This window comes from Ostrea edulis, chromosome 5 (genome assembly GCF_947568905.1).
Source record: "Ostrea edulis chromosome 5, xbOstEdul1.1, whole genome shotgun sequence".
Lineage (NCBI taxonomy): Eukaryota > Metazoa > Mollusca > Bivalvia > Ostreida > Ostreidae > Ostrea > Ostrea edulis.
This window is the reverse complement of record NC_079168.1, coordinates 37,194,677-37,216,661: the sequence shown is the minus strand read 5'-3', so window position 1 is coordinate 37,216,661 and position 21,985 is coordinate 37,194,677. Positions and strand designations below refer to the sequence as shown.

At 35.2% G+C, this 21,985-nt stretch overlaps 1 pseudogene; it reads right to left on the bottom strand.

Annotated features, from left to right (window-relative positions):
* Positions 1 to 718: 718 nt before the first annotated feature.
* LOC125651194 (achacin-like) lies at positions 719 to 19,958 on the bottom strand (annotated as a pseudogene).
* Between the last annotated feature and the right edge of the window lie 2,027 nt (positions 19,959 to 21,985).

Sequence of the window (21,985 nt, the reverse complement as noted above, 5' to 3'; positions counted from 1 at the left end):
TTTAGAAACAGTACAAGACTTGTAAGGATGACAGATTTTAAATCCTAGAGAATAACAATCTAAAATGTGCCTGAAGTTCAGCCCGGGGCATTTTATACTGCTTCATTGATGCTTGATGCGCGTATATTCCCTCACAGATACTATCTATTTTATACTGCTTCATCTTGTAATTGTATTTCTATTGTTGGTGAATAAACCTATTCAAGATATGAACCAAGTATTTGTAGCTGTCCGCCTGAAGACAATGTGCTTGCCATTAGAGTACTAGGTAACAGTGGGTTGTTTTCTAGAGAAAATAACATTTTCATTGTGTAAAAAGATTTTAAAATATTATATATCATACCACTCTCCTGTATTCGAAATTTTTTCGCGACCACTTTTTGTCTCATTCCCTTGTTTGTCCTGGAGGCCATGAACAATGTCATTTCCGGTATCCCGTTTAGGCAGGTACAGTACGGCTAGCGCGGATCCCGTTTTAGACCGCGTTCTCCCCACGGTGTATTAATCCTTCCCGTGCTATCCCTCCGCGGGATTTCATCACGGGGCGGAGTTACTCCCCACGGTGTGAAGTATCGTTATTTACCTGTTAGGGGAAACTACCTTTACAATAGCTATTTTTTCGTCGGCAGAAAATGACTACGGCTTGCTCATCGTCAGCTTTCTGACATTACATACCGGTATATTAAATAAATCATTTAAGAAAAAATAAAAGATAAAATCAGGGAACTATCTTGGTCCCTACTAAAACCAGATATACATAGGATTTAGCATATTTAATACACCTCCAATTTTGTCTTACAACTTCGTCCGTTACCCGAGTGTCGTCGTTCCTTTTGCTTACAACATTTCCTATTCGTTGAAGATGACTCCAAAATGGCGCATCCTCAAAGTCTGCATAAGACACCAAAAGAACGGCCTTTCCTGTCCTGGATATCCCCCAGTGCATTGATTGTCTGTATGGAAAGTCTGAATGGGTAAATGTTATATTACAGGACCTTCGAAGCCAACACGGAAAGTCATAAACAAGGAAAATCTTCGATGATTCGATGTCGATCACCGCATCAAGTGCTAATTGGAAGACAGGATTGTCAAAATCAGGCATCTCGATTTGTTGCAGTGGTACCTTTGGAAGAGCAAGTATAATATTTCGTGTGTACACACTGAAGCACTCGTCTGTAGGGATTGTTTTACCATTGACAGTTACTGTTCTTTTGAATTTCAGCAGGTAGTACCCTCCTTCTGCTCTTGTTATTTTCACGAGTTGACTATTTGGGTGATGCATGTGCCTAAGAAAAAAAAATACAGGCATGTGATTTCATTGTTTGGACTGCCATTAATACTCGATAAGGCTTAGGTGGTGGTCATCAGTGTTGTCGATTTGTAACAGATGTGACCAGCCCTTATGTAAGGTGAAGACAACGAACAGTGATCAATCTCATAACTCCTATAAGCAATACAAAATAGATAGTTGGGCAAACACGGACCCCTGGACACACCAGAGGTGGGATCAGGTGCCTTGGAGGAGTAAGCATTCCCTGTTGACCGGTCACACCCGCCGTGAGCCCTATATCCTGATCAGGTAAACGGAGTTATCCGCAGTCAAAATCAGTGTGCCAAGAACGGCTTAACAATCGGTATGAAACACGTCAGACAGCATTTGACCCAATGCGAGGTTGTGCTGACGAAGTAGTTCGTTATAACGACCATAGAATTTGCGAAATGCTGACTTCAATCTAGACTGTTGAAATCCCTGTACCATCAACTTGTTTGTCAGTAGCTTACCTCGATTTAAAAACTGACTATACGCAGAACAAGCTCAGATTGCATATCGAATCAGTTGAGATATATAAACACCATATGCAGGTGATAATGGAATATTGCTACATAAATATGGGAAGTTGACGATGGAGAAGCTGAAATCATCCCGTTTGTCATACAGTTGAGTTGTCAGTTTGCCGTTAATGTCTACTTTCAATAAAATATCTAAGGATGAGAAAAATAAATGCTGGGTTTATCACAAAAACTGAGGTCAAGTAAGTCAATGTAAAAGATTATCTATACCATTTTGCCGTCATTATACGCTGCAAATGTTCTATGGTTCTTCAGAGTAAAATGCATATTAAGAGAGGCTAGGTAGGATGATTTTGTGTTGTGTATATTATCCATTGCTATTTTGGCAATTAAAAATGAAAAACCTTGTTGGGTTCCGAAGAAGGAATTGTTTCATGAATCCTGTTGGAAATGACCCCATACCAGTTAGGACACTGACAACACGTGGAAGACCAGTACGAATGCCAGTATCTTCGAACCCTCTACTTGTTTTAGGAAATCGAAAAAGACTTTGCCCTTCGAAGAATCCTGCATGGAACACGTTGTTGTCAATGATGTAATTAATTGCCTCGTTGCTTATTCCCGTTTTGAGCATAACTTCCTTGTAGCTACAAAAACAAATTTTATACGATATCAGATGTAAAAGTACATGTATATAACGTTTTTCTCGAATTCTGTTGTTAAATATGATAAAACATCAATTATTCAATTCAAGGTCCAAACCCTGAAGCATGTGTATACATATGAAGCCAGTAAGAATATAATAAGTCGACAAAAGGCAGACAATGCTTGGCCCCTGTTTCCCTGGGATCATGGACGTAGCTGTATGTGTATGTAAACCACTGACCCATTTTCAATCTTTGAATACACAGGATGGAAGTTAATACAAACAGAACATCAAACAGTTTGCATTGATTTTTTTTTAAAAAGAAAAGCTAATTGCACGAAATAATTTGAAACATAGAATTCATGGTAGACTGGTATAAAATAGATATCTATTTTCATGTATACAATACAACATATAACCAGATACAAAATAGTATGCATCCCCAATCACTTGATTTGTTTTGATACCTTGGAAATTCTAAACAAAAATATTACAATGTAAGATGGCTAACTAGGTAGTATGGATTTGAGCGCTGGGGTGTGAAGTTTTAACAATGAAATCGAAATAAAAATTTGGAGAAAAATTATCCAATCCGGGAAAAAATTATCCACATTATCGTCTTTTCAGAAGACGGTGGATATATTTTGTTTGTTTTGATAATAAATTTTTTCTTTCGGATTTAAATTGGCCTAGTTCGATCATCAACTATAGTAACTAGAGTTGAAGTTTCACTGCGCATGTCTGGTCTATCACACAGCAACCTATGCTTACAGAATGGTTAAACTTTAGTAACCAGACATGCGCACTGAAGGTCCGGAAGCAAGCTAAGCATGCGCAATTAAGTCTCGGAAGTCAACTAGATAACTACTATAATAGCTTACAGACTACTAATTTTACCCCTATTTCATTGACCACGCAAGTAGTGCCAGTTTATAGAGTTTTGTTCTTTAAAATGCTTGGGGATGTGGGGTGGATTTGTGTTATTATAGGGCATAGATGGAAAGAAGAGGGTCTGAAAAAAAATCAAAAAATTATAATAATGGGAAATTCTGCTCTTAAGTGTGTAGTAGGAAGCGTGTAAATAGGCCATTGTTTACCTGCTTTTCAAAGGGAAAGGGAAATATGCAGGGTAGGGGTTACTTGCGGTGTCATGACAGGACTTGTGTGCGGTGGATTTTCCTGAGATTCACAAATATGTTTGGACTTGCATTGCTCTAAGTCTGTGCCAAATTTCCGGTAAGTTGAGACTGTGGAATTTTTTATATTAATTTTTATGTTATAAAGAATCGTATAGCAAAATAATTGGTAGTCTGTGTCCAATAATGGTAGATGATCGAACTAGGCCATTACAGTTTAAATGATAAAGTTCCAGACACCTGTGATTCGAGTGTTTGAACTTAACTTAAGTCTGAAACAGTGAAAACTCAATCCGAAAAGCACTTCTATATATCTATCTATCCATTCGTCAATCCATCCAAGACAAAAAGAGAAGTGCAAGATATGATGATAATTTTGGATGTTTAAAATTACGTTAAATGTTATTTACGCTTTCTTGATCGATAAAATATATACGAAATGTTTTAACAACTTGAGCTGTTTCTGTTCAGCTGCTTGAAGTTCATAGTATAAAAAGTGTGTTAGTGCAAGAGAAGTTGTCAAACAAAATATCGTAATAAAGTTGTCCTGAATATCGTTAAACTTGAGAGTAATAAACAAACCTACATGTATACCTTTTCTATCAATACTCCATGCATTTCATATTGATGTATTTGCATGTAATGCAATTTCGAGACATGCAAAGAATACGATAGGAAATACGGAAAATGAAGACGATGATATCATCTAAACTACCGCGTTTGATATTAAAAATATATACAGCTTTCAATTCCTTTTAAAACATTGACATTGCAATGTAGACTTTATGTTATCGGTTTCAAAACGCCAGATAAAGAAACCTTGACAGAAAAAAGGATTTTCTATGTAGGGATTTTTTTTTCACATCCTGCTTGATATACTGATATTTTCAAAACTAATGTATTAAATTAAATATATCCTAGTAACGAGGTCTAGTATTCTAATTAGAATGAAAGGAAATAAGCATAAGATCATGGAAAGACTACCTTCGAATGTGAATTATTGTTAGTCAGCATATACGACATCAGATTTAATTAAAATATGTTTGGGGTTTTGAAGAAATACACAGGTTTTCAAAAATTATTTCATAGAATTTATTAAATTTTTTTGTTAATGTGTAAAACATCATTTACATGTATAGTTTTCTGACGATACGATATTGAAAGTTTTTCATAACATGTTCCTAATTACTGAAAGAATTGTAATATTCATGCACAATTCATTGTTGATTCATTACAAATGAAAACCCCACAAGTACCTCTGACTGAAAGATATTGTACAAAATTGTGTAGTAAAACCCATTGTTGATTATAATCAGATATAAGCTGATTAGAATAAGATATAATTACACATGAAAACCCCACACTTACCTTTGAAGGTACAATGGTACACCGTCATAAGCCACAGCGGTAAACAGTTCCGTGTTTGGATATGTGCCGTTATAATTTGTAAATGTTTCAGACAGATACCTACAAAGTACATATACATAAATGTTACCTTTTATTCATTTGCATTAGTAACAAAAGAAAACATATATAGGTATATGTTGGCATACCTCTTCAGATTATGTCAGCATGAAACGTGTCAAAGAATTAAATACAAAATCCTCAAGAGAAATCGATTATACTTTATATTTTTCATGAATATCTTAAATCTTATAAGTTCCATGTAGACATATTAAAAAGTTGCATATTAACAAAAATAATAAGCTGTATCGATCTTGCAAGAACGCATATATTGGCAAAAGTAGACATGCATACACAAATTTTCATTTCAAACGAATTTCATAGAACGTTAACCTAACAATATTGCTGATATAGGCAGATCAATGAAATCTGGTATTATAAAGTAGAAAAAATTTCAATATAGCCTTTTGTAAACAGATGCACTGTGGCAAAGGAAAGTTTAAATGAATAATAATGACATTCATCTTCTTTTTACGCCGTTTTATAAATTTTATATTTGCATTAAAATTTGAGAATACGATTACAAAGTTTAGAATTTCAATACTAAAAATGCATGTATATATTTACTGAGATAATTCGGAAGGGTTTGTTTGCTCTTCCGGTCTGAGTCTGTAGGGAGTTCGTGGACCTCCTAATTCAGAAATCCTCAGATGAGTGTTTCTAAAGAATAGAAGCGTGCGTTCTGGAAGTCGTCCCCTCCCCTCAACAAAAGGAACAAAAGAAAGTCCTACATGTAGTTCTCCACCGGCTTTTATCATTCTGAGGTGATCTTCCGGTAGAAGTCTCATGGCGCCAAAATCTACAGGGAGGTCCGGGGCATCAGGGAACGTTCTAGTATACATCCTGCCTCCAACTCTATCGGATTATTCATAAATTCCGATCTGCAGACCTCTGTCTCTGAGTCTCCATCCGGTGTATGTACCACCAATTCCAGCCCCGATAATGGTGACATCTTCAACATAACCTCCTGGGGGAAAAAATCTGAATTAGGATACAACAACATCTCATACTCAATTTCTCTCTACATCATGCACAGGAAGTATATACGAGTTCATGGTAGATGAATTTCGACAACAATAATACCCTGATAAAACTTGTGTCATGAATTAAGGTCTAAAATGTAAATTTTATTTTTCCATTTTTATTGTTTACAGTGCTTAACTGACGTATTTCTAATGGTTAACCAAAATTTGAATATCAGTTGTTGAGTTACAAGTGAGATACAGCACTCACAATTCTTTGTTATGTAAACAATGCTCGTTTCGTGTTTTTGTTTACATATATATTGCTTGATGGAACATAGCATGTTTAAAACACAATGATATGTGCTAAACACTAGGAACTATCAAATTATGTTCAGAATTCACTTGTAAATTGAAAAATCTGCTTTAAACGAACTTTTACTGGTATATCTAGATTACAGGTAAACAAAAACAGGGCATGAGCCTTGTTTACATAAAAAGAATTGTGAGCTCTGTATCTTCCATGTACCTCGACTCGGAAATCGTCGCGAACAAAGCGGAAATTAGATACACGTGAAAAAACTGATATACGGGTATTTCGGCCATTTGCTACATAAGTATGGAAGCTTCGGGCGTTATAGGATTTGATCACTTGACAAACTTCATGTCATATCCCAATGGAGATAAAAAATATATCTTTTTCTTAATGATATGTATAATCGAGGGTACCTTTAAAGTGCGAAACGAAATCGAAACGAAACATAACGAAACGAAACCTACCGAAACAAAACGAAACAGATTCTATAACCGAACTCTTTAGAAATGGTATCTCAACTTCAGATATGTACTTTGTGCTTACTCACACGCCCCCTTCCCAACTTTTAAAACTTTGTATCAGTTAAGCCGAAAGCCTACATCAAAGGAGAGGCGAATTTTATTTATATGTGGTAACTTTCACAGGGGCCTGAGATACCATTTTTAATTATTATAATTAAAAGAGTCCGGTTATACGATCTGCTTCGTTGCGGTAGATTATGTTTCGTTTCGCACTTCAGAGGTACCTGTATGATCGATAGGTTTGTACATAAATATTTTTCCTATATGAACTAGCCTAAGTCCCGTTCCATTGTAGATGTTTGCACGATAAATAACCTTTCGTGCAAATATATACGCATTTTTCCATATTGCACAAGGTATGTTTGATAAACAAGAATCATATTACAAGGTTTTAGGGATTAGAATATTTATGCATATAAGAGTAAAGGTATTTTGTTCAGATAAAAAATAACGAAAAATTCAAATAAATTTAATATCTATGAATGGAAAACACGGACCCTTTTATCTGTGCTATTTCGTTGTCTACGATGGAAAATTCATGACTATGGATACGATATCTAAAACATTATTCTTGACGAATTGTTCGGATAAATGCATTATCGTTCACGCGTCGTGTGTTCATGCGAGTTTTTCCTCATACTTCAAGAATACACTTTGATTAAAATAAATAAATCAATAAATAGTGTACATCGGATTTAACTGTAAATATCCGATAACAGTCTACATTTTGATTGAGTTGTTTGTTGATAAAACATATCTTCCAAAACTTCATTATATCATTTAATGATGTTCACATTGTTCTGAACCAGGGATCTAATATTTTCCTACGATTTACAGTGGATCAAAGAGGAGTGTTTTATAGGTTTTTTTTTTCATGCACAAGGGCATGTTAAAGAATTTCGTTGTTTATGTTACATGCCTGGTGCATTTTGCATGTACAAACGCATTTGAATTCGTATGTCTGTAGAATCGTTCGTGCAATCATTAATCGTGCACATAAGGCGCTCGCTCGTAAACGTAACCAAGAATGACGCTGTGAATACTTTGATGTTACATAGAATTGCTAACTTTCAAAAATTCGGAGTGCCCTTCCCTTGTATATGTAAATGATATTACAGCGAATGAAAGAAATGGACAAATTTACATACATGTATACACCATGAACCATGAAATGGAAAGTATGTACAAATTCGAAGCTATTGTGTAGCTTTCAACACTTTATATTGTCTTTCATGGAACACACTATAAGACACAAAATTATTCATATTGTTTGAATTTCATTTTTCGTGATTGTAAAAAGGTTTAAGGCATCCAAGATATCAAACTATAAGGCAAAGGTATAAACTGGGTACTGAATTCGTGTCTTTAAATGCTGAGAAAAGAAAAATAAAATACATGAAATTAATTTTTATCATAGAAATGTTGAGAGAAGTAAAATAAAATGCATGAAATTAATTTTTATCATATGAAATTAAGGGGGTGGGAGGATGGGTCAGCAAACCTGTTTTCGTCAACAAGGAATCCAACAATCATTGAAAGCTTCTTTGGTAATGTTCAAACCCTCACTGATAAAACTAATAAAACTTTTTAAAATGCTTAAAACTCTGAATAATACCTTAACCGTCAACCCCTTGAGTACACAACAGACCACATGTCTTAGAAACGAAAAAGAAGATCAATCTCATATATACGAAAGCCTATTAGTATCATATAAAAAATAAATTTACATTCCCCTATCTCGTAATTACGAGAAAAGATCTCGTTATTACGAGATAGTTATCTCGTAATTACGAGAAAAGTTCTTGTAATTACGAGATAATTATCTCGAAATTACGAGAGAAATACGTAAATATTGGTCACATGATATCTTTCTTTATATGAACTCTCCTCTCCTCATTCCGTCAGTGTGTTTAGGATGCTGTTTTAGATATAAGAAATCACTTTCCATTCAAAGCATGCCAAGTAGACAAATATAATCTTTAGAAAGTTAACTTACCGATCGAAACTTTATTCATGCATTTAAAGTACAAAGAAAGAAAACGACGATTTATTATTGTAGCCCTTGCAGGTTTCAGTACTATCCATTAATTAAATGAATTAAATTTTACAAGTTTTACGATGATATAAGCTAATGATAAAGTTAAACTATCATAATGCTCTTGTAATTCCACCGTTAAGTACACCATATGAGCCGTTCCAAGCAAAAACCCCCCTTATGTGAATTTTTTTTTCGAAAATTATTGTTTGATGTTAAATGAATGTATACACCATGGGCATCATTCCCTAAAAATATTAAAGATATATTCAGTGTCGTTAATATTTTACAGTCCACTCACGCTCCCTCATGATGGTGGAGATAATCGAATAGAAGCACCCGTGGGTAACCGACGATGGGTGGATGTTGTCCTCACCGTTTGTCTTTACAAAGGTTTAACAAAATATAGCACTACCTTCATATTCACCTGATCACTAGGGCATTTTTTTTTTATTAATTGTTTGTTTGTTTGGTTATGGATATACGTGGTTAAAATATTCATCCTCGGCGACAATATGCACATACCCTCTCGGTACATATTGTCCGTTAGTACATGTACTATATATTGTCGCCGACGATAATATGCGCCGAGACAAGGCATATTTTTTGCATCACGGTACATACTGTCGTCGGAGACAATAAACCATTGGAATATATTGTCGCCGGCCGCGATAGATGGGAAAGGCGGGGGGGGGGGGGTAAGATAACAATAGGTATCTCTGTAGAGAATATTTAGCTGTGGTTAGATGCTGAATTGTTTAATGCGAATGAATATTTGGAATTCTTGTACGATTCCAATACCATTTTCAATGGAGTCCGTGATAGCCTTTTTTTAATCTCATTAAATGATTACATGTTTGACTTGTTTCATTTCATATATTGATAAATTTCAATTTAAAATATCTTTAATATGAAAATATCATTATTTCAACAAACCACTATCTAGTGCTTTAAGTGTATGCATCTTTTGTTTTTACTTTCTTAGTAACATGCCTGCACAGGACTAGTGCCATAGATCTCTCTCTCTCTCTCTCTCTCTCTCTCTCTCTCTCTCTCTCTCTCGATCTCTCTCTCTCTCTCTCTCTCTCTCTCTCTCTCTCTCTCTCTCTCTCGTACTCAATCTCTTAAGTAACCAGTACGAAATGATTTGATCATTAAAGATATATGATGGCATTGGTCAATAAAAAAGAAAAATATTGCATACATTTGAGTATATAGTCTAGATTTGTAAAAATAAAATAGTTAAATAAAAATCCGAACTTAGTTCAAGAAGTCTCATTCCTACATGTAGATCAGTACCTGATGCTGCATGTACATCAAATTTTGAAAACACAAAAATAGTCGAATAAATATTCCGGTTCTAATGATATAAGTCTTTGATTATTGTATAACCCGATGAAAGAAATGAAACAAACAAAAAATGTGCGTAAACATATGCATTTCATTTTTTTTTAAAAAAAGTGTGATTATGACCGGAACTAAACTTACGCGGACCGGAACGTAAATGATAACCCGGAACGAAAATTATAGGAATTTAGCATTCCTAAATCATGCGACACCTGACGACAATATGTACCGTCACACACACTTTGAATAAGATCATTTCGACTTGGTGACCAATGAATAAAGAGGGAAATAGTTTCAAACGTTTCTAAGATTATCCATAAGTTGTGCAACTCGGCTTTATATCAATATTTTCTCTTAATTATGAGATAATTTTCTCGTAATTTCGAGATCTTTGTTCGAGATAATGGAATGTGAATTTATAATTTTTTTTTTTACATGATACTAATAGGCTTTCGTACATATATCTTATAAAGAACAATAAAAAAAACCCACTCCTCTAAAACAAACAGCAAATAAAAAAACAAAAACAAATTAAGAAAACCCCAAAACATACCCCCCTCCCCAAACATGGACCTCCTGAAAACATGAGAGGTGGGATCTAGTCTGTATTAGGGATCTAAATCGACCGTGCCTGATTTCGTTGTCCTTTTATTTCATCATTTTTAACTCAACTTTCTTCACCCATTATCTCATTTTTATATTTTATTACCCACGACATATAAAGACTGTATTCATTATAAATCGTAAAATATTTTAAACTACATGTATTTGCGGTGGAAAGAATGTTATTTGAGAATGGAATTGTAACATTGTTAGGATAACGAACGACAACTCCGGGTAGAAAGTACATATGTATATTATTTTATTACGGTTAATTGAATAAGCAGCTTAGTCGTATACGTGATACCAGTTTAACCTGAGTGGGTAATATTGTGCTTCAGAATTCATTTGGCAATGAAACAACATTTGCCTCCCTTGTTTTTAAAACAAAATCGCATACTCTTCATTTATAATCACAACATATTATCTGATCCAAACTAAAGGATGAAGTGATAATTTTATTTTCAAACTTTGCGTGTTATTTGGCACCGCATTTGTCATTATTCATCAGTATGTATACTATCAACAATTTCCACAATATACTCTAATTGATTTGGGGGGAAGGGGGGGGGGATTACACCGCTAACATGTGTTTTCTTATACTTTGAATCTTGATATCCAATCAAAATCGATCTATTAAACATTTTCTTAACATATAAATAAAACAGAAAGAATACAAATATCTTTCAGTAATTCTAGAATCATACATCAAAATTATACCTTTACAGAGTCCAAACAGAAGCACAATAGGGACGCACACTATCCCACAAATCATATCCTGTGGTGTTCAACGCAAATGATTCAAATGAATCAAGTATTCTATGTCGATTACATTTATATATGGTCCGTGATTTACGATTTGCTGGCGAAGCTTCTCTAGTTATTAATTATAGGTCATTTTCATACTTTAAATGTTGTTTACAAATTATGCAATTTGAAACAAACGGATAACAATCATGACACTGTTAATTAAAGATTTCCCTGAATAATGACGATATCTTAATTTTGATCAAAAGTAAGGTAGAAAAAAAAGAAGCTGTATGACTTAACAGACAATATTGGAATTTTACGAAGAGGTTTACTTTTACAATCGACGGCTGACTTTTACAATTTAAAGGGATCGTCTCCAACTACAGAAATTGGACTGAAATAAATACATTTATATAAACTGCTTCATAAAAACACCAAAAAACAACAATTATGTTTAGTGACTCTTATATTCTCTCTACATTCGTTCGACATTTTCGCAATGCATTACTCGTTTTGACATTTAATTAAGTTAAATGTTAACTGCGAATGAGAAGCTGAAAAATGCATAAAGGGACCCAGAAAATTGCCATAAAAAGAAAATATTACAGTATATCATAAGCGTACCACAGCGCACTCAATGAAATCAGACGAACTCAAGTTATCCTAACATTTCTAAATAATGTGCCAGCAGTCCTGAAAACTTAGAAGTTCTCTATATATTACATCTTGGGTTTCTGGTTTTCCCAGGAACAAAGCAACCCCCACCTAACCACACGTACCTTTGGACGGCAGCTCTATACTAGAATCAAAATTTGAGGGGGTAGTCTTGTCGAGATATATTTTGTCATAGCTCCCCCTAATTAAAAAAACCTCACAAGGTAATGTTTTGTACACCTCTCTTTCGTGTTGAAACTCTTAAGTCTAAATGTGAAGACAATCAATACGTCATGTGTATATTGTATACATGTATATCAAAATACACTGCAGAATCAACGATATTTGTGGTAACTCAGTTTTCCTTGATTTAGGGTTTCCCCTTTTCCCCACAAATTTATGACACCCCAAGTTTGAATAACACACACACACATGAATAGTGAAGATAAGGAACAGTGATCAATCTCACAGCTCCCACAAGGAAAATAAAGAGTTGGGCAAACATGGACCCATGAGCATACAAGAGGTGGGATCAGGTGGCCAGGAAGAGTAAGCATCCCCTGTCGACCGGTCATACCGGCCGTGAGCCCTATGTCTTGATCAGGTAAACGCATAAATACCTTGAAAAGCTTGATTTAAATAGCATACTTGATTCTGAAAAAATCCGGCCGAATCGAACTAGGCCAGGTATACCCGGCGAGTCGCGCTAAGAATCAAGTGACTCGGCTACAATACAGTAATGAGTAATGAAATTGTTGACCTTCTATTGTATAAACATTATTCCGCATAGAAATGACCAAACATACTTACAAATCATGTTTATTTCACCAGAGTAAAAATTAAAAACATTTTGTCTTAGAATAAGCAACTCTCGATACTACTGTCTCCAAGGACGCCAGCCTGACTTGAAGACGCCTTCGTCTATCAGAAATTCCCGGCTCAATCGGCGTACCCGGCGGGATACGTGGGCAATTCCGGTTCACAATCAAGTGTGTCGCCGGTCATCGCCGATTAACCCGGGTGCGCCGGATCGTTAAAATCAAGTATGCTAAAGAAGCAGATCAACAAATACAGGTTTAAATCGCTCAAAACATGAAAACTGGCCCCCACCAAAACCGATTAATCCCTGGTGTACACTGTACATTATCGACATAAACATCTGACATGTGCTTGTCCTAAATGCCGTACCCTGTGGGGGTCCGGGTTAGAATAGGCGAGACCTGAAAAACCAAGGCCCCGTGTCACAACAGCTGTGGCACGATAAAGATTCCTCTCTGCAACAAGGCCATAAGCACCGAGCATAGGCCTAAATTTTGCAGCCCTTCACCGGCAATGGTGATATCTCCATACGAGTGAAAAATTCTCGAGTGGGACGTTAAATAATATACAACAAATGAATGCCGTAAAAGTTTTGAATTTTGTAAGTACCACTCCCAATTTTTTCATATTTGGAGTTGACCCCTTTAAATTGTAAAAGTCAGACGTCAATTGAAAAAGTAAGCCTCTTCGTAAAACTCCATTAGCAAACAGAAACTCATTTCGTTAGGCTTTTCGATCTTTTCAGATAATCTCATTTTGTACTCTATCAACTAGACATTTTATACCTGAATTAATACTTAAACAATTTATATCATCTCAACATTCTCACTATATGAAAGCCGAATACGCTCATTTTTGAATAAATTAAAAAAAAATCTCACACTTTATAACGAGTTAGTAGTCAATCATCTCGTGACATGTATAACGAATTAATCATCTCGTTATAACAAGTCAGTTATCTCGTAATAACGAGCTACATGTACATGTGTAGTTATCTCGTTATAATGAGTTACTTATCTCGTTATAACGAGTTACTTATCTCGTTATAACGAGTTACTTATCTCGTTATAACGAGTTACTTATCTCGTTATAACGAGTTACTCATCTCGTTATAGCGATATAACGAGTTATTTATCTCGTTATGACGAGTTACGTATCTCGCTATAACGAGTTACTTATCTCGTTATAACGATTTAGTTATCTCGTTATAACGAGTTAGTTATCTCGCTGTAACGAGTTAGTCATCTCGTTATAACGAGTTAATTATCTCGTTATAACGAGTTAGTTTTCTCGTTATATTGAGTTAATTATCTCGTTATGACGAGGTAGTTATCTCGTTATAACGAGGTAGTTATTTCATCATAACGAGTTCTTATCTATGAAACCGTTAATTTAAAAGGACCCCATCTTTCTAAAAACTCAACATAAGGACAAGAAATCATTCAAATCGCCAAAACTGAAGCCATAGAATCAATCATTATATCGGACGAGGGATAGAAAAATCCCACTGAGAGCAGAAAATTCACCATCTGGTGGTTATATGAAAAAATGAAATATCTGGCTTATAAATACGGAAGCCCATTTAGGACCTATCAAAAATATTTTTGAATTTGAATTTGAAATTACAGATTTAATTTGTTATTTCAAACTTTTAAATTCGTTATAACGAATTAAATTTGTTTTAACAAATTTTCAAATTTGTCATTACAAATTTTTCAATTTGTTATAACAAATTTCAAAATTTATATTAACGAATTAAATTTGAAAACACGAATTTTAGAAATGATTATATCAAATTGTCAAATTTGATATAACGATTAATATAAGCGTTGGTATCAAATTCGTAAAGAATTCGTGATAAAGAATTGTAGAATTAGTAAGAATAAATTAAATGATTTGAAATTATAGATTTTTCAATTCATTAAATCGGATTTCGATTCATTAAAACAAATTAATCCAATTTTTTAAAAATGTGTAGTGGATGAAGATGTCGCAAGATCAGGCACCAGATCCCACCTCTGGTTTATTCAGGGGTCCGTGTTTGCCCAACACTTAATTTTGTATTCCTTATAGGAGTTACGAGAATGATCAATGTTCGTTTTCTTCACCTTTTCATCAGTATTTTAAGATTTTAAAGATTTGTTGTAACGAATTATGCAATTCGACATAACGAATTTCGGAATCCGTTATTTCAAACTGAATTCGTTATTTCAAAGTTTGAAATCCGTTATTACGAATTATAATCCGTTATAACGAATTTTGATGTTTGAAATAACGAATTAAAATCGAAATAACGAATTCTGAAATTCGTGATTTCAATATTTCAAATTAGAAATATATTTTTGATAGATCCTTAATGGGCTTCCGTATATAAACGATCATTTTGCGATAACAGATCATGTTTTTTTTGTCAAAAATGTAGGGATCACCCCCCCTCCCTCCTAATCCTAATTCTACGTACCTAATTTTGAATTTAAATTTTCTTTAGATGAAACTACGGGCCAACCTAGCCAACAGCTTCAACTTGTTATTATCCCACAGAAAACCCAACATTTATTCAAATATTATCATATAACTTCAGTCACATATCAGATTTTCTTCAAATTGATATACGTTGATGATTTAAAAAAGAATATGTTATTTTCAAAAACATTTAAAATCTATATGAAGAAGGAATTGAGAACTGCAAGTCGAATCAGGAAAAATTCAGTTTCTTTTATGACGTATTTGATCATGTACAAATGTACATGTAAATATAGCATAGCTGCAACTTGTTTTAAACTTTGAAAATAAGAAAAGGCCCTGAAACGTTTCTAACTCGTTATATAACGATATAATAACTCGTTTTAAGGAGATACTAACTCGTTATATAGCGATATAACAACTCGTTTTAAGGAGATACTAACTCGTTATAAGGATATACTAACTCGTTATATAACGATATATGAACTCGTTTTAAGAAGATACTAACTCGTTATCAGGAGATACTAACTCGTTATAAGGAGATACTAACTCGTTATATAACGATATTATAAGTCGTTATAAGGAGATACTAACTCGTTATATAATGAAATAATTAACTCATTTTAAGGAGATACTAATTCGTTATATAACGATATAACAACTCGTTTTAAGGAGATACTAACTCGTTATAAGGAGATACTAACTCGTTATATAACGATATATTAACTTGTTATAAGGAGATACCAACTCGTTATAAGGAGACACTAACTCGTTATCAGGAGATACTAACTCGTTATATAACGATATATTAACTTGTTATAAGGAGACATTAACTCGTTATCAGGAGATACTAACTCGTTATAAGGAGATACTAACTCGTTATATAACGATATAATAACTCGTTTTAAGGAGATACTAACTCGTTATATAACGATATAATAACTCGTTATGGGGAAATGATAACCCGACTAAGGAGATACTAACTCACTATACTACGATATAACAACTCGTTATATAATGAAATAATTAACTCGTTTTAAGGAGATACTAACTCGTTATATAGCGATATAACAACTCGTTTTAAGGAGATACTAACTCGTTATATAACGATATAACAACTCGTTTTAAGGAGCTACTAACTCGTTATAAGGATATACTAACTCGTTATGCGGAAATGATAACCTGACTAAGGTTATACTAACTCGTTATATAATGAAATAATTAACTCGTTATAAGGAGATACTAACTCGTTTTAAGGAGATACTAACTCGTTATAAGGAGATAAAAACTCGTTATAAGGAGATACTAACTCGTTATATAACGATATTATAAGTCGTTATAAGGAGACACTAACTCGTTATAAGGATATACTAACTCGTTATGCGGAAATGATAACCCGACTAAGGTGATACTAACTCGTTATATAATGAAATAATTAACTTGTTATAAGGTGATACTAACTCGTTATATAACGAGATAATAACCTGTTGTAATGAGTTAGATTAAAAAAATAATAATTAAAAAACGAGCTCAGCTGGCTTTCGTATCATTGAAACTGGTTGGCGTAAAAAGAATATATCATCAAGAGCGGGCTTGTAACGTAGACAAAGAAGTATGATAGGGTAAGGGACGACAACTCCAGGTTAAGACTATGCTACAGTGTATCATTTGTGGAACTCGGAATGTTGACGACACTCCTGTTAGGGCGAGCGCTGGTACATAAATATACTCACATTAGAGATCCAAAAAACTTCCCCCAGGGAGTGGGGTTCCACCCGATGTAATTTCCCCAGAGTATCCAATATATACTCGGGGTTAACACTTAGGATTAAACAACTGGAAGTACATAAAATTAGTCAAATATGATATCTACTTTTTATTACATGCAAGTTAAAGGGGGAAAATCAGACCCTTGGTTCCTCCATATACGCGTCTGGTATAGCCTCTACAAATAGAATGAAGATGTTTAATTAAAAAGAAAGTGAAACAATTTTGCAGTATTATGGAGATTGCAAAATAGGACACAAATCCAATCAGATATTCTTAGATTTTATGCCATAATCCCCATGTAGCATTAACTCATTTTTCATAGAGGAAATTAGAACAATATCATATTGTACAGAACCCTACTCTTCAACAAACTAATCAAATACTTTAGCAATTAAACAAGCTAATCAAGATTCTTTGATGTTAAATTTACAAGTGTTTTTTTTCACAAACAGAAGTACAATTTCACTGTCAGAAGGTAAAATGGCGGGATTAATTGTAGCCCTGTGCATGTATGCCATGCTAGATTTGCAATGGCAGGAGAGAAGAGAGCAATCGTAACTACTCGGCTATTTCCGTAACCGCAAATAAACCTTGTGTGTGGATCGACGCTATCAGAGTCAATACGCCGGTTTCGAGATACGTTCAAGTTATTTCCCTTTGAAGAACTCTCGTACATAGTAAGGCGTGAAACAACTTGTTTACATGCGGGAGTGGGACGAATATTCATCACTGCATAAGTAAATGTACTCAGTATTTTTATCATACGCTGTTTCATCACCTGAATTCAACTGATACACAAACTAAGTAAGTGATAAGTATTCAGGGAGTAATTAAATACATGGAAATCTTATTATATCACGTAATTTCGTTGGTCTTAGGTATCATATCCAGAATATTAGTTTCAAATATGACATTGTTTTTATGTTTCTACTTTAGTAAAACAATTCTTTCAATAGTATTTTGTATATCCTACATTTACATATTTAAAGAGGAGCCGCTTTTAATACATTTTATCGTCTTCCTCACTGACTGTAGGGCCACTCAGTCCCACTTAGGCACTCAAAGTTCTACTAAATGTACCTCCTACACAGGAGAGCTCTTATCTCGAAACTGGCGTATTGCTATATGTACATAAATGTAACTATGACGTCACAGTCGTACGTTACAATATGAGCTTTCAAATGCATCTAATGGCCCTGTCACACTACATCACGACCATCACGACCTCACTACGTTCTATCATTTTTTTTAGATCGTGGTGAGATCGTAGTGCGAACGGCATGAATTTGTAATTTTGTCTGTCTTCACGATGTTACTGCGTCCTCACTACGCTCTTATCACGACTCCACTACGATTAAACTACGGCCTTGTTACGATTTCACCACGTTCTCACTACGTTCATCAAGTTCTTACTACGCTCCCACTACGTCCATCACGTTCTAACTACGCTCTCACCACGACTCCCACGACTGCAACACGAGTTTCCTACGCTTCTGCCACGATTATACCACGATCTTACTACGATTCTACCACGGTCTTACTACGGTTCTACAACGTTTCCGCGCCGCTGTCGCCACGCTTTGCAGCAGCTGAATCAGATCCAGATTCAGTATAAATACAGCTCAGAACCTTCTTGTCATCCATTTGTACCAATATTTCCATTGTAAAAGCATGCCGCCAAAAACTGAAAGAGGTCGTTGTGGGAAAGGGAAAGGGAAAGGTGCTTGTTTGCATTTGCTCTCCAAAGACCTGGAGCAATATTATGTTGATCGTCTTCCATGTCCAGTAGAGCATTTTGTAAGGTTGGATATCGTGTTCTCATCAAGTTGTGCAGACAAACGCAAGTCTCAGTTACAACACCAACGGTATCTGGGCCTTGCATCATTGTCGATAATAAAATTTGCCATCTCTGTGCTAATATCCCAAACGCGTTCTCCACAACACGTCTCCCCCTTGAAATTCTGTAATTAGTAATGGCTTGTTCTTTTGTCATACCTCGTATGGAATAGGGCTTCATCAAATAGGTTCTAAGTCCAAAAGCGTCATCACCCAAAATGAAATAAGGCATGTCCTGGACATCGTTAGGCATTGCATCTGGTTCTGGAAATCCAATACTTCTATCTTCCAAGCATTCTTTTAATTCAGAAGCGTTGAATATCTGGGCATCCGACATGGAACCATAACCACCTACATCTACCCATAGGAACTTGTAGTCTGCATCAACCAAGGCAAGAAGAACTATTGAGAAAAAAACCCTTATAATTATGAAACAATGTCCCAGTTTTTGGTGGACTTCTAACAGCAATATGTTTGCCATCTAATGCGCCACAAGCATGTGGGATGTTCCATCTTCAATTAAATTCCTCAGCAATAGCCCTCCATTCTTCTGGTTCTGTTGGACATGATATAACTTCGTCTTTATACTCTTGAACAATTTCTTTGCAAACATCAGGTATAAATGTGCATATGGTATTGCGTGCGACTCTAAAATTATACTGGAAGGTTGAATATCGACCGCCCGATGCCAAATGTCTTATGGTTATAGCCAGTTTTAGACCGGGTTCTAGAGCTTTTCTGAATGTGGTATTCTTCTTCTGAATTCGGGGTCCAACTCTATTCAATAATTCATCAAACATCTCTGGAGGCATCCTCAAAAAGTTGAAGAAGGACTGTTGATTCTCCATCCTCAATTCATTCATCAGTTGATCATAATGGTCAAACTGAAGTCTTCTTTCAACAGAAAGCCAAGGTCGTACCCAGCAAGATATACGCTGCCTTACGATTCTCCTCCTCCTTCGCCTAAGTAACAATATAGCAGCTTGGTCGTTAAGTGCCATATACTGAATATGCATCAACATCTCCATCAATATTTCTTGGTCTGGCCTTTCCATGATTCCAAAGAAGCAATGGTCATATGCAACCTTTGTTCAGTTTTTATACCAGTGTGTGGGGGAGAACAGAACGTGATTCGGTCGTGGCTTGCGCGCTGTGAAATCGTAGTGAGGACGTATTAAGGACGGGATGAGCTTGGTAGAAACGTACTACAGTCTTCAACAACATAGTATGGACGTGTCGTGATCGTAGCGGAAGCGTGAAGAAAACGCAGTGCAAGATCGTAATGAGAACGTAGTGAAAACGGGATGGTCGTATAGAGAGCGTAGTGGAATCGCAGTGCAGTCGTTTTCTTATGCATCACGATCCCATTACGATGCTACTACGACCATGCCGATCTAAATACGACCTTAGTACGTCCTAACTACGCTTCCACTACGATCAAATTTGACCACGACCGCACTACGTTTGTTTTGAGCATGTTCAAAGTTGCTCCACGACCATCACGACCATAAAGACCTTACTGCGTTCTTACTACGACCTTACTACGACGTACCCGATCGCACTACGATCATCAATTTTTACATGGTCGTAGTGCGAACGTGGCCTAGTGTGATGGGGGTATAAGATAGCATACATATCTAAGGTATTGTAGACGTTAATTAATGACACCTTATTATGAATCTGTGGTAAAAATCTCAATAATACAATATACAGAGATTCAGTTCTAGCCTTTTAACTTCATCCACATGCGCGCTTCCGGCGAACAAATGCATCGATTTGATGCAATCCTTGCGCCGATCCACGTCCGAGCGCGTAATCCGATTGAGAAGAGGGGTCTGTCTCCATGTTTTACATCCCCTGGAATACCAAGGAGTTGAAACTGGAAACTCAACGTAAGCGTCTGTTATTTCTTGAAAAATCAAAAGTCTGTCTTTTCCGTTGCACAAAACGGTCTCATCATTTAGATTCGCTACTGCATTATTAATTTGATGACGTCATAATGTAGACCATCTTACGTTACATATATCATCTTGTCCCAGCTATGGTCAATATTACATTTCCTTTTGCATTAAGCCTAATGTGGGGAACTGCATTTAGGAGGGGATCACACTAATCTACGTAAGTTCATAAGTCAACGAGATGTGACTGCGAGATAAAAAAGAGTTTTTAGGATGATAGGAGTTTTTTTTCAACATCGAAAAATTATTCATTATTATTAATCATCATGAGAAATACAATTTGAGAGCAGAGCAAACACGGATCTCTGGGAACACTAATGGCTGGAACAGGTGTCAAAGGAGAGTAAAATTTCCCTGTTGACGTGGGACATATTTAATTGAAGATCGACCTACGGGTAATTGAAGACCTAAGGAAGACTTACGAAAGACATACAAAAACGTGGATTATATACATAAAAACTAATATGATTTTCTGATTAAGCATGCCTCAAATATCTAATAAATGCAAACAATTTTGATAAAAATAAGTTTTAAAGTGTATTTTTAAACTTCGGTATGGGAAACTAATTTTTTCTCTTAGACGACCTTAAAAGTGAGTCTTAGAGTAAACGCTCAACCACTGAGTTTCCCCCAATTAGATTTATCATACTGAAATGTCGAATGCTTTTGACATTTTTATGAAATCTTGGTGTTCACACATACCTCCGCACGCGCTTTCCTGGCTATGATATGCGTGTTGACAATCACGATTTTGGAGTCAGATTTTATGTAAATACAAAATATATCCCGTGTAAAAATATTTTTAATCCACTTTTCTTTATTTCTATAACAAAAACCTATCAATTTCAATCGATCAGAAACCGTGTACATGTCTCTTTAAGAAATAAATTTAATTTTTGAAATATACATGAGGGTAT